This window comes from Cydia splendana, chromosome 27 (genome assembly GCF_910591565.1).
Source record: "Cydia splendana chromosome 27, ilCydSple1.2, whole genome shotgun sequence".
Classification (NCBI taxonomy): domain Eukaryota; kingdom Metazoa; phylum Arthropoda; class Insecta; order Lepidoptera; family Tortricidae; genus Cydia; species Cydia splendana.
This window is the reverse complement of record NC_085986.1, coordinates 9,813,178-9,826,089: the sequence shown is the minus strand read 5'-3', so window position 1 is coordinate 9,826,089 and position 12,912 is coordinate 9,813,178. Positions and strand designations below refer to the sequence as shown.

At 40.5% G+C, this 12,912-nt stretch overlaps 1 long non-coding RNA gene across 1 annotated transcript; it reads left to right on the top strand.

Annotated features, from left to right (window-relative positions):
* The first annotated feature begins 830 nt into the window (after positions 1–830).
* On the top strand, positions 831–9,492 carry LOC134803694 (uncharacterized). The gene is made up of 3 exons (XR_010146012.1): positions 831–1,073; positions 1,760–1,920; positions 9,428–9,492. It is a non-coding gene; the product is annotated as an uncharacterized LOC134803694 (long non-coding RNA).
* Positions 9,493–12,912: the final 3,420 nt, after the last annotated feature.

Here is a 12,912-nt window from a genome sequence, read left to right as displayed (position 1 = left end):
ATACGGAACCCTTGGAACGCGAGTCCGACTCGCACTTGGCCGGTTTTTTATGTAAGTATATACTTTTACTGATATCATGTTATTAATATTTACTACCCATCTAATGTTACTTGTGATATCACATGCCAAGGTCTTTATCCAGCGGATACCATGGAGGAAGCAGAGTGGAACAAAGAGCCAGCGGCAGAGTGGACAGAGCAGGAGGAGGAGCCGGAGCCAGCCGACTGCAGGACGGAGACGGGGGAGGCGACTCCAGAGCCCTCCCATGTCAAGGCAGAGCCCCTCTCTGTCAAGCATACTGTGACCTTGAAGGATACTGTAAATGTTAGTATAGCAACACAAGACATACACAAGACTACATTAATGATAAACCACCACGGGATTAATTGTGATTCGAAATTATAAATTATTTATTATATTAAATTAATGATGAAATTGATGTTTCAGTGTAGGTATGTATTACAATTGTTGTGTTTTTTTACATTTATATCTGCGTATCTATATATTAGTAAATAAATCAAATATGGATACGAAAAATGTTCCTCTAACGACTGTTATAAACAATAAGGTTAGGTATCGTTAAACCTTTGAAGTAAAATTAAAATTGCAAGAAATGTCGATAGTTTATCGACATGGCTACAGCAAGGTGGGCCACATTGTTAATCGTACACTAAACAAAAGTGGTCCCAGTGACAGCTCGATTCGATGTCATCTTCATGGTATTATATATCTATGATTTTGAATTTTACAATCTGTGAAATCTGTCAATGTCAATGACGTTGTTGTACTTGGTGTCATGGTATAATAATATATTTATTAGACCATGCTTGGTGTGATGAGTGGTTTTATTTATTTGGTCGTAATTAGTTCTCTATTAAGTAATATTGAATACAGAAATTTAGTGTTAGTTGCTTGAGATGCTTGTGAAGTCCCATCGTAATTTGGTTAGTGCTGCGGACGCGGTACCAATCCGAGGATTGGTGAGGTGGACTGTGTCGAAAGTTGATATTGCTACAAGTTGATACTGGGGCAGAGGAGGGCGAGGTTATCGCGCACCACAGACACCACGGCCGGTGAGTAGTGTCTTTTATATTGCAACAACAGCTCAAACCTGATGGATCTTGCTGTGGGGCTAGTCAGCGGTCGGCAACCTTTTAGCAGTCAAGGGCCACATAGTAGTCAACGAAGTTGACGCGGGCCGCACTTAGTTAATATTTATGACTTTATCAGACATTATCGTTTGTCAATATTACATACAAACGAGATAATCGCGGACAAACATACACACATACATACATACAAACATACGGGTCAAACTGGGAACCTCCTTTTTTTTGAAGGCGGTTAAATAGAGGCTCGCGGGCCACTAGTGAGCGGTCCGCGGGCCACTACTGAGCGGTCCGCGGGCCGCATGCGCCTGTTGCCGACTGCTGGGCTAGATTTAGATTGATCTGTCCTAAGGTTAGATGTTGTACGATAAACTTATGTGAGTAGCAAAATAAAGTAGGTTTCTTCTACTTCGCATGACCTTATAATATTTATTGAGATATGTATGTGGTTAAATGTGTACAGTTCCAAACTTTCATTACATTAAGAAAAGTCCAATGGAAACCCAGCGGCAATATAAAACCCACCATATTAGCGCACAGTTTATTCTCCTTATTTGCTATGTGATATCAATGGAGACAAAATTAAGAATTAACTTTCTTTACAATCAGTCATACCCATTCATGCCCCATTTTTTTATTTATATTCACAGATTTGTGAATTGGTCAGCAGGACATATTAGAAGGAGAACCATATCTCCGAAATCCAGAGCCAAGTGTCATCAACTTGCCGTAGACTTCCAACATGCGAGTTATCAACCCAACACATGAGGTCATTGACCTGTCAGATGAGATGTCAGATCAGAAAGCAGAGGTGAGAACGAGCGAGCGAAGCGAAGTGAAGTTCTTACATTCGACTTGGATCACGCGGCTGGCTAGCGGCACGTCCCGGCATTTCGATGTTTTTAAGCTGAACTGTCAGAAGATAGTTTGTGTAGTAAATGAAACAACGCCATGACAGCATAGACTAAATATTTATTTTTTAAACAAGAAACCACACTAGTCAATGTGCCAACATAACATCTTTCCACCAAAGTTGACAAAAACATTAATCAGCCTTAATATCTCTCGAATCTAATCAACTACTCAACAGTACTCCTGTAAGTGAACAAGAACAACAAAAGTAAACTAACATTACCTATGGAACACAATCAGAATCCGATTATATCCCTCCATTCACTTTCAGGGGGTATCACAATGGGCGGATCACACTCCTGTGACTGATCCCTGACCCATCTCTCTGATGTACTACCCATGGGATCTTGTGGAAGCTCAGTATCGGCGTCCTGGACTGGGCTGTTATCTTTCCTCACCCTGATTTGGTCCACATGACGCCGATACACCAGCCCATCATCAGCTCTTACCTCATATATTGTTTCACTCCTCTGTTTCACCACCATTCCCTTCATCCACTTCTCCATATTATTATTATATTTTCTTATGTATACTTTTTGGGCCACCGAAAATTCTCTTAGGCCCTTACTTGATGTTTGAACCTTTTTGCTATGATTGGAATCAGGGTGCAATGTTGATAAAGCTGTTCTAAACTTCCTGTTATTTAGGAGTTCTGCCGGAGTCTTCCCGGTTACTGTACTGGGAGTTGTTCTTAAATGATACAGGAGTTTTGCAACTCTCTCCGGCCATGGTATATCACTCTGACGCTTGATTTTTATCTTAATTGTCTGCACGGTGCGTTCGGCTTGTCCGTTAGAATTTGGATGATAAGGTGGTGAAGTTATATGTTGTATGGAATTCCTCTTCAAAAAAGTTTCAAATTCATCAGAGACAAAAGCAGTTCCATTGTCTGATACTAGTACATCCGGCAAGCCCTGTTCAGCAAAAATCTTCCTCAATGACTGTATAACTTGCGCGCTAGACATACTAGACATTATTTCTACTTCTGGCCATTTGGAGTATGCGTCCACCAGTATCAAAAAGGTCTTGTTCATAAATGGGCCCGCAAAGTCAATGTGCAGGCGTTCCCATGCTTTCTCGGGCCTAGGCCATTCTCTGTATTTTGCTGGAGGATTGTTGCGAGTCAACTGGCAGCGCTCACACTGCTCAACAATCTCAGTAATGTCTGAGTCCATACCTGGCCAGTAAACATACGCTCGTGCATAGGCCTTTGATTGTACCATACCAGCATGCGGTGCATGTATAATCTTTAACACTTGACCCTGCAATTTCTCTGGTATTATGACTCTATTTGAAAACAATAAGCAATCTTTGCTAACTGAAATTGCATCTTTCCTTTGTATGTAGGGCAGCAACATGCGGTCATTGCTCTCTGATGGCCACCCATGTAAGGCAAAAAACACTACTTTTTTTAACACCTCATCCTTCTTAGTTTCATTGGCAATATCCTCAACAGAAACTGACCATCCTTCTGGTGTTTGTTCAAGAAGTAACACTTCTGGCAAAGGAGCTTCCTCTTGCACCAGCTCTGGACTGCACCATCTGCTTAATCCATCAGCATTCTGAATTACCTGGCCTGGCTTATACAATATGTCATAATTGTAACTAGCTAGAATCAGTGACCAGCGCAGCAGACGTGGAGAGATTTGATCTGGAATAGGCTTCCTTGGGTTTAAGAGCCCAATTAGCGGCTTATGGTCTGTAATTATGGTAAATTTTACACCAACCAGGTAGTCTCGAAATTTCTTTAGTGCATAGATTATAGCCAGGGCCTCCTTATCCAGTTGGCTATAATTCCTTTCATGCGGCTGCATAGTTCGTGAAGCCATTGCAATTGGTTTCTCTTGACCATCATCAAAAATATGACTTATCACAGCTCCAACTCCATATTCTGAGGCATCACAAGTGAGAATTACCTCCTTATTCTTGTCAAATTGCACTAGTGTCAAATCAGAGGTTAACAGCTGTTTGGCCTTCTTAAAAGCATCTTCCTCTGTCTCTCCCCACTTCCAAGTCATATTTTTCTTTAGAAGTTGATGCAGAGGCTCTAAGATGTCCGCCTTAGCTCTGTAGAACCTTTCATAGAAATTAACTAGGCCTAAGAATGCACGGAGCTGTTTCAGATCTGATGGGCTTGGTCTCTCTTGGATTTCCTTAATCTTTCTTGGGCACGGGTGTATGCCATTTGCATCAAGAACATAGCCGAGGAAGGTCACTGATGGCACAGAGAATTGACACTTGGTAATGTTTATAGTGAATCCAAGCTGTTGAATACGCTGAAGTACCTTAGCTAGCCTTGCAGCATGTTCAGCCTCATCAGTACCTGTCACCACAATGTCATCTAATAAAACAGCAACACCATCCATGTCTGCAAATTGACTTGACATCACTCGTTGAAATATGCCTGGTGCTGAACTGACCCCAAAAGGTAATCGGTTTACTTTCATCAGTCCTAACGGGGTATTCCATGTCAAAATTTCAGCAGATTCCTTATCTACTAACATCTGTGTATAAGCTTGTTTTAGGTCCAGTTTTGAAAATATTTTGCCACCAGCTAGTAATTGGAACGCTTCTGTTGATGTTGGCAGTGGATAAACATCACAGTTTGTTGAGATATTAACCGTAGAACGGTAATCGCCACATATTCTCAAGGTTCCATCTTCCTTTCTCACAATGCGTAGTGGTGTAGCCCAATCAGAATATCGTACAGGAGTCAACACACCTATTGCTTCAAGTCGCTTCAGTTCAGTTTTCACTTCTTCTTTAAGAGCATAGGGGATAGGTCTACATTTGAGAAACTTTGGTTGAGCTTCACTCTTCAGAATTAGTTTTGCAGGTGATCCCGTGTAACAACCCAGTTGGTCGCTAAATACTTTAGGGTATTTCAACTGCAGTTCTTCTGGTACTTGACTTGTCCAACAGAGTCCTTCCACTTGTATTCCCAATGGCGCAAACCAATCTCTTCCCAAAACATTAGGTCCCCTGTCTTCGGCAACAATTATTGTTAATTCATGTTCAAGCCCTTTGTATCCAACTTTAACTTTAGCCAATCCCTTCAGCTTGATTGGATGCCGACCCCAGGTGATAAGGTTTATTTTAGCGTCTTCCAATTTAATATTGAACTGAAGGTTTCTCCATGTTTCATATGAGATGACAGTTCGTGCCGCCCCAGAGTCCACTTCAAACTGAACTTCTTTCTCCTGCAACTTCATTGTAGTGAAGATCTTGCTACTAGCTTGTTCCGCACTTGAATTGACATGTACTTGCAGAATTTCATTCATGTAGGCGAAATCCTCCTTACTGTCATCCAGTTTTTCAACTTCAATCAGATTAATTTTCTTTTTATTTCGATTCCAACATACGGCAACCGTATGGCCCACCTTCTTGCAGTAGTTACAGTTTGCCCTGGCAAATTTACAGCCTCTAGGGTTATGATTCGCCCCGCAGTGACGACAGGCAGTCTCGCGCTTGTGCGAGCCGACGTTAACTAGGTTGGTGTCCATAGGTTCAGATGTACTTGTGCTCGTTGTTGATTTGGTCTCCAGAGGTGTTGAGGTACTCGCGGCCTGCGGGTAAAGGTCGCTCACAGTTTGCTCATATTGAACGCTTCGGCTTACGGCTTGCGCGAATGTTAAATTGTCCGTTTTTAGTAATTCACGTCGCAAACGCACATCTCTAACTCCCAACACCAGTCTGTCACGCAATTGTCTTTCTAAATCACTGAAGTTACAATGCACTGCTAACTAATGCACATCGGAGATGGAATTTCCCGGCTTCAAGTATTTCGCTTTTCTCGGGCGCGAAAAACTTGTCCAATACGCCCAGGATATCTTTAAAGTCCACTTCGATGAGTTTTTTCGGCGCCACTAATGAGCTTACGAATGCAAAAGTATCTTTTCCACATTGTGAAAGAAAAATGGCGCGGGCATTTTCTAGGTTATTTTCCACGCCTAGTGCTTGTAGCGCAAACAACATTTGTTCTTTATACACTTTCCAATCGTCCTTATTTTGGTCGAAAGCCCCGGGCAGCAAGAAATTCGTATTTAACGCCATTTTCACGAATAACAACTAATTAATTTCCTCGAGTCGCCAATGTAGTAAATGAAACAACGCCATGACAGCATAGACTAAATATTTATTTTTTAAACAAGAAACCACACTAGTCAATGTGCCAACATAACAGTTTGATACTCAAGAACTAAAGTAAATTTGTTCTAATTTAAATGAAGTTGGATAAACGTGTAGTCGAGGGCATTATATTTTTGTCATTAAATTATGATTAGGCTCGATCAAGGGATTATTGAGGTAGAAGAGCTTAGAAGGCCAAAAAGGTGTTTGTGAGAGGTCTTGCTATTCTGGTCATTTTATTTGCTTAAAACATGGTCGAATTTAGTATCAAATGAAAGTGCTCGGTTTGCAGTTTTATAATATTGTTTTTAAATTTACCATTTTGAAATAATTAGCAAGATAAAAATAAAATAATGTAAACATAATATAAGTATGTGACATTTGACAGGAAATATTTCAGCTTAGCACAGATACAGTTTATTTTAATCTCTATGATTTCTATACGCTATACTTAAATCCAGGGGAGGGACAGTCGTATATAAAACACTTTATTCGAAAAAATAGCGACATCTATATTACTTAACGCTTAACTTTTTTTTTAAAATATGGCTCCACTTTATTTCTTCAGAACGTCTTAAAACTCTTGTATCCAGGGCATGGATCAACCAAAAAAAAACATCTGTTAGAACAGATTATTTATGGCCATCGTTGCCATGGAGCCGATTGTCACAAAAACACAACTTTGTCAAATAAAACTCAAAATATTATAACACCCCATTTACTGTTTTGTCTGTACTATGACATAATACAGATAAATAAAAATACTTACGGTTTTAAATTGTTAAATGAAACAAAGTTTTCATACGCCATCATAGTTGCTGAGAACTTTATTACCAGAAAATTCAGAAAAAATCATGGCGGGTAGATTCACAACCTGCTGCGTGTAATTTTGTTGCGGAGCTGGAAGAGGCCGCGCTGGACCGCGAAGAATGGAAATCCCTTCTGAGAGCCCTATGTCCCTGATGAGGGATAACAGGATATCATCATCAATAAATGCCCTGGAGCCTTTTTTCAAAGTGTTTTACGTTCGCAACATACTTAGACGGTATTTATGCCCTTCCCCCTGTTATTGGCGTTGATATTTCTGGTTAAGAATTACAGATGGCACTTCAAAATGGATGCAAAAAAGTTCCACGAGAGGGATCTCTTTGTCCTATATATTATACATACTACTCTTTGCTTAAATCTATCAGTCAAGGGCTCCACAGACCTTGCAATAAATCCAGGCGATTTTTGATCCATTGCCGCCTATAGCGCGACATAAAATAGTAGAAATTAAATAAAATGGAACTTAAAAATGTCCATACTAAATTGTTGCCATGTGTAAGCATTTTACTTCAAAAATGTGACAGTTACGTAGAAAGTGGTGCCCTCATTTACTTTCTACTATTTTATGTAGCACTATATGAGTACCTAAGTAGGTGCAACAAAGTCAATCGCTCTATAATCATTTTTGGTTAACTGCGAGTTCTCAGTTCGGGGCGAACTACTAGTTAATCTATCTATCTATCTATAGTACCGAACATTCTCTTCTCATTAATTAAAAGTCTACACCTCAAATTCCCCTTCTTCTTCCCCGCGTTATGCTGGTATTTTGCCACGGCTCATGGGCGCCTGGAATCCACTTTATAACTTATCCCAGGAATTGACGTAGGCACTAGTTTTTACGAAAGTGATACACCCCAAATTCCATCTTGCTAAAATTAGAAAAACAAATAGTGGATGAAATTTTGGGGATACTTCTTTTATAATTATAAATAAAATAAATCATACATAACATAAATATTCTTTATTCTAACACATTCATCAGTTACAAACATCATTAGGTACCTTATTCTCGGAAATTATTGAATCATAGTAAAGGTCTCAACGCTAGTAATAATTAATTAATTATTTTAATTAATTTTACAATAAGATTGTTAAACATTTATAAAATCTATGTAAAATACTGAACGAGAATGTTACTAGAATAAAATGTATGTGTAAATGTATGTTCCATGCCTTAAAAGAGACCTTAAGAGTCCTTGCGCTGCAAGTGGACAAGGACCCTTCTCTAATGAAAAGCCACAACATATATGTCTACAACATATATGTCTACAACATAATTATATGTCTACAACATAATTATATGTCTACAACATATATGTCTACAACATATAGCAACAGTAATAGATTGAAATCTGAATTGTATCATTATGAACAGTAAAGCCTGTTTAATAGTAATACAGTGGAAACTGGATAAGTGGAATCGCAAGGGACCGGCTGTTTAGTTCCGCTTATCCAGGTTTTCCATTTATCCAGTTTTCCACTTAACCAGGTTCAAATAAAACGTTTTCTCACTTACAGAGGCTTTCGCTAACAGAGGTTGTGGATGCTAGTAATGTCGCTTATAGAGGTCACGTATAGTATGGTCAAATAAAAGATCAAGACTTAAATAATACACTGAGATTGAATCTTCTCCTTATCTTTAATTATTCTACAAAGCGTAGACTGTGGCACACTAGACTGGACACTGATATCTTCACTAATTCATCCCGAAGAGAGAGATAAACACTTGATTTTGCGCAATAGGCATTGCTTATCTAACAGCAAGGCACCGCACCACGGCTAAAAGAACCAAACTGAACGATGTGTGATCTCATACAAAATACGTAGTTAAAACACCCATGTTAAAACACGAACCATAATGTTAACGATACAAACTATCCTCCTTGTGACGGTTTATTACAAATACATTTTATAACGCCGAGCTATTCCACTCATAGAGGTTTCGGCGACGGCTGCTTCCAGTTACAGAGGTAAAAATAAGAAATTTTCGAAAAAATGGATTCCGCTTATAGAGGTCCCAAAATTCCACTTATAGAGGTAATTCGTTGCCAAGGGACTGAAACCGAGAACTTGGGTCCACTTAAAGAGGTTTTCCACTAACCCAGGTTCCACTTATCCAGTTTCCACTGTATATGATCATTGTCAAGAGGGCGCTGTTATTATCATGTACAGTATGACAGTTCAGTATAGTATGAAAAAAATAGTTCCAGTGAAATTCCGCAGCGTGGCGCGTGATCATATATTCCTGGTCAGGCTTTACAACAAGAGAAGGTTGTTTTACAGGCCTGGGTGTGTTTGGCTGTATGATATTCCTTTACATAATCATCTTCACTCACCGCAATACGTGTATTCCGGGACCTAATTTGTATATGTATTTATTGTATTGTATTGAATTTGAAAAAAGTCATGTTTCATTACAAGTTTGAGAAAAATATACCTATTATTTGCAGTCAAAATCAATCCCAATCGAGCCGGAGGCAGACGAGACGCCGTGGTGGATGTGCTACCGTCGCGGCGGCGGGGGGGAGGGAGGGGGGCAACCGTGCCCCACCACCATACAAGGTAAAGTTCGTTTTCACCACACCAGCTCAGAAAGGCTTACTTTGCACTTCAAAAACTGATAGCAACAGACGCATAACGCAAAAGAAATTTGTAGCACAAAATAAATTACAAAATCTTCCGTGGTCGTGCTGTACAGCGTAAATAGCGTCGACTGTTTGCTCTGGTAACACCAGCGGGCGATGGGATCGTCACATCCCCACGCTTTTTTATAAATTATTATTAATTACCTATGCCATTTTTTGTGGCCAACGCTTCATATAGAATGTTCTGCCACTGATTTAGATTTAGATTTAGATATTTATTCTCATAATATTAAATTACATTATAAATTATGCTAGACTAATCTACACGAATTTATATTATGATCGTCATTCATATTTACATAATATTATTTAATACATACAAATTAAAAAATGTCTTGCAATAATTAATCTTATGTCAACAATTTATCCATTCATGTCAAAACAAAATACGGTAATAACTTAGACTGGGACATCCGATTAAAGTCCGGACCCAACATCCGACAAGTGGAAGCGAGCTCTCACTGGCGTGTTTTGTTCCAGAGCCCGAGCACGAGGGGACGCCGGCGGGCCACGACGGGCGCACACACACACCGCGGACAGACGGGATACACACACATACACACACACCGAAGACGAGCAGGTCAGCCGAGGCAGCCGCACCCGACACCTGCACGACGTGTGGAAAACGGTTCAAGCACCGCATGCATTTTAAGCGACACCTACTCTTACATGCCAGATTAAAACCTTACACCTGCGACACGTGCGACGCGGCGTTCGTACGAAGCGACCATTTAAAGAGACACCAACGAACCCACACCGGTGAGCGACCGTACGTCTGCGATGTGTGTTCTAAGGCGTTTTCACACCGGGCCGGGTTAGTGGTGCACATCCGGCGGTTACACACCGGCGAGCGGCCGTACGCCTGCGACGTGTGCCCCAAAGCGTTCGCAGCTCAAGGTAAGCTAGCAATACACCGAAGAATTCACACCGGCGAGCGCCCGTATTCTTGTGCAACATGTAAAAAAAAGTTTATCTGCTGGACCACCTTAACCAGGCACGAACGGAGTCACGGTGATGCGAAGCGGTACAGTTGCAGTACTTGTAACAAGGTGTTTAGAAAACGGACAAGTTTAAATAAGCACAAATGCACAGTAGAAGGCCCACATTCCTGCGGCATGTGTGCGGACACGTTTGCAAATATAACCAGTTGGAAGGCTCACATTGAACACGCGCACGCGCCTAAACGACCACTTTACTTTTGCAGCAAGTGTAACAAGCCATTTAAAAAACAGCCAAGTCTAGTGAGGCACGAGCAGACTCACACGGACGACCGGCCGTACAAATACGCCTGTCATTTGTGCACGATCAAGTTTGCAGCCCTCTCCAGTTTACAGAACCATTTACGACGCCATCGGGAGGGTATACTCGAGTGCAAAATATGTGGGAAACAGTTTGAAGAATCGACTAGTTTAGAAGAGCACGAGGAAACACACAGAGTTGAGAAGGCGTACACTTGCGGAATATGTTACGAGGGGTTTGACTGTTTGGACGATTTTCAAAATCACGCTCGAATACACATGTAATGGAACGATGCAACTATTTACGGAAATGCCAACATATTATAAATAGTGATGTACCGACTATTGATTTGGCCGACTAGCCGACTAATCGGCGCTCGAATGGCCGATTAGTCGGCCGACTAGTCGGCTAGTCGGCCAGATCGTTAGTTTCGTATAAGTTCAGGTGAAAAATAACAGTTTTGCTCCTTTGGTTACGCTATTCATCATATTAGCTTGGCTAAAAGGTGTTCTCTACCAGGTTCAAAGAGCTATCACAAGAATCCTCGTTCAATTTCTGTTTTTCTTTTATTTTGCGATCCTGCCGGTCTAACCAAGGTTACAATCGCTATCGCTTCGACAACAAAACGCTTTGTGTCACTCTATCACTCTTCCATATTAGTGCGACAGTGACAGTTGCGTTTCGATCGCTATGGAGCGTAATCGATTGGAATGTTGGCTACACGGCCTGAGCAGACCGGCAGTACAGCTTGTAGGAGGTATTTCCAAGGCTTTATTTCCCTTACGTAGTCGCTAGTAAAGAACCTATCTCCTGTGGTCAGCGTCTTTACGAGCAACGTGCCCTGTCTAAGTCTGAAAATTTCGCAATATCATTAATAGTTCCCCATGGCTCCACCATTAAAAAAACCAAAAACGGAATAATAATAAAATTGTTTAACTATCGAACTTGCATATGGAATTACATGAGAATCAGTTGAGATCGACCTGTAGAGGAAAACACCAGCCCACCAACATACGGTAACGATCAAACGGTCAATTATATGAATAGGTATTTTAGTAAAATAGACATATAACATATGGTAAATATTGACTGTTCATTTCTTTTTGTCTGTTTTTCTTTCACTAATAAAGTGCCGATTAATCGGCCATTTTCGCCGACTAATCGCCGACTACAAATGTGGCCGGATAGTCGGCTTTCCCGACTAGTCGGCGACTAGTCGGTACATCCCTAATTATAAAGTAAGATGAGAGGGACGGACGCTGGTGGGAGGGATATGAATACACTGATAAAGGCACACTAATGAATCCTCATGACAAACTGAATATATTGTAAAATGTATTAAATAGGTAAGTTAACCTCTCGTGTGCCGTGATTATTATTTTTTTCTAATATTTTCCTCGTACGCGGATCCGCGCTCCGGCATACGAGGGCTTAAGGGTCACACGAACCCGCCTAAAAAAGCCGCTCCCATACAATCGGAGTTACTCTCTCATTTTAATACTTATCGGTCCATAAGTTCCCTTACAAAGGTTTTGGCAGATAAAATGTAATGCCATGATTTGACAGCTTGTTTAATACATATAAAAACGTAATAAAATTTATTAAAAATTTAGATGTGACTTTATTTATTTTTTACCTTGTGATGGTCGTTAGATTAGACGCGAAGACGCGGCTGCATGGATTGTGAAAAATTATCCATTTTAAAAGTGAGTAAAACTTAGTGTCATCAATATCTGGGCAGGCGAGCTCTGCTCGGAAAACATATAAAAACTCACAAATACGCGTTTTACCAGAGATAAGACCTAGCTAGATCGATTTTTCGACCCCGAAAACTCCCATATATAGCAAATATTATCGAAATCGTTACAGCCGTTTCCGAGATCCCTGAAATATATCAATAAATATATACACATACAAGAATTGCTCATTTAAAGGTATAAGATTAAGATTAATAAGGTGTATGCGGGTATTTAAAAAAAAACCGGACAAGTTCGAGTCGGAGTCGCCCACCGAGGGTTCCGTACTTTTTAGTATTTCTTGTTATAGCGGCA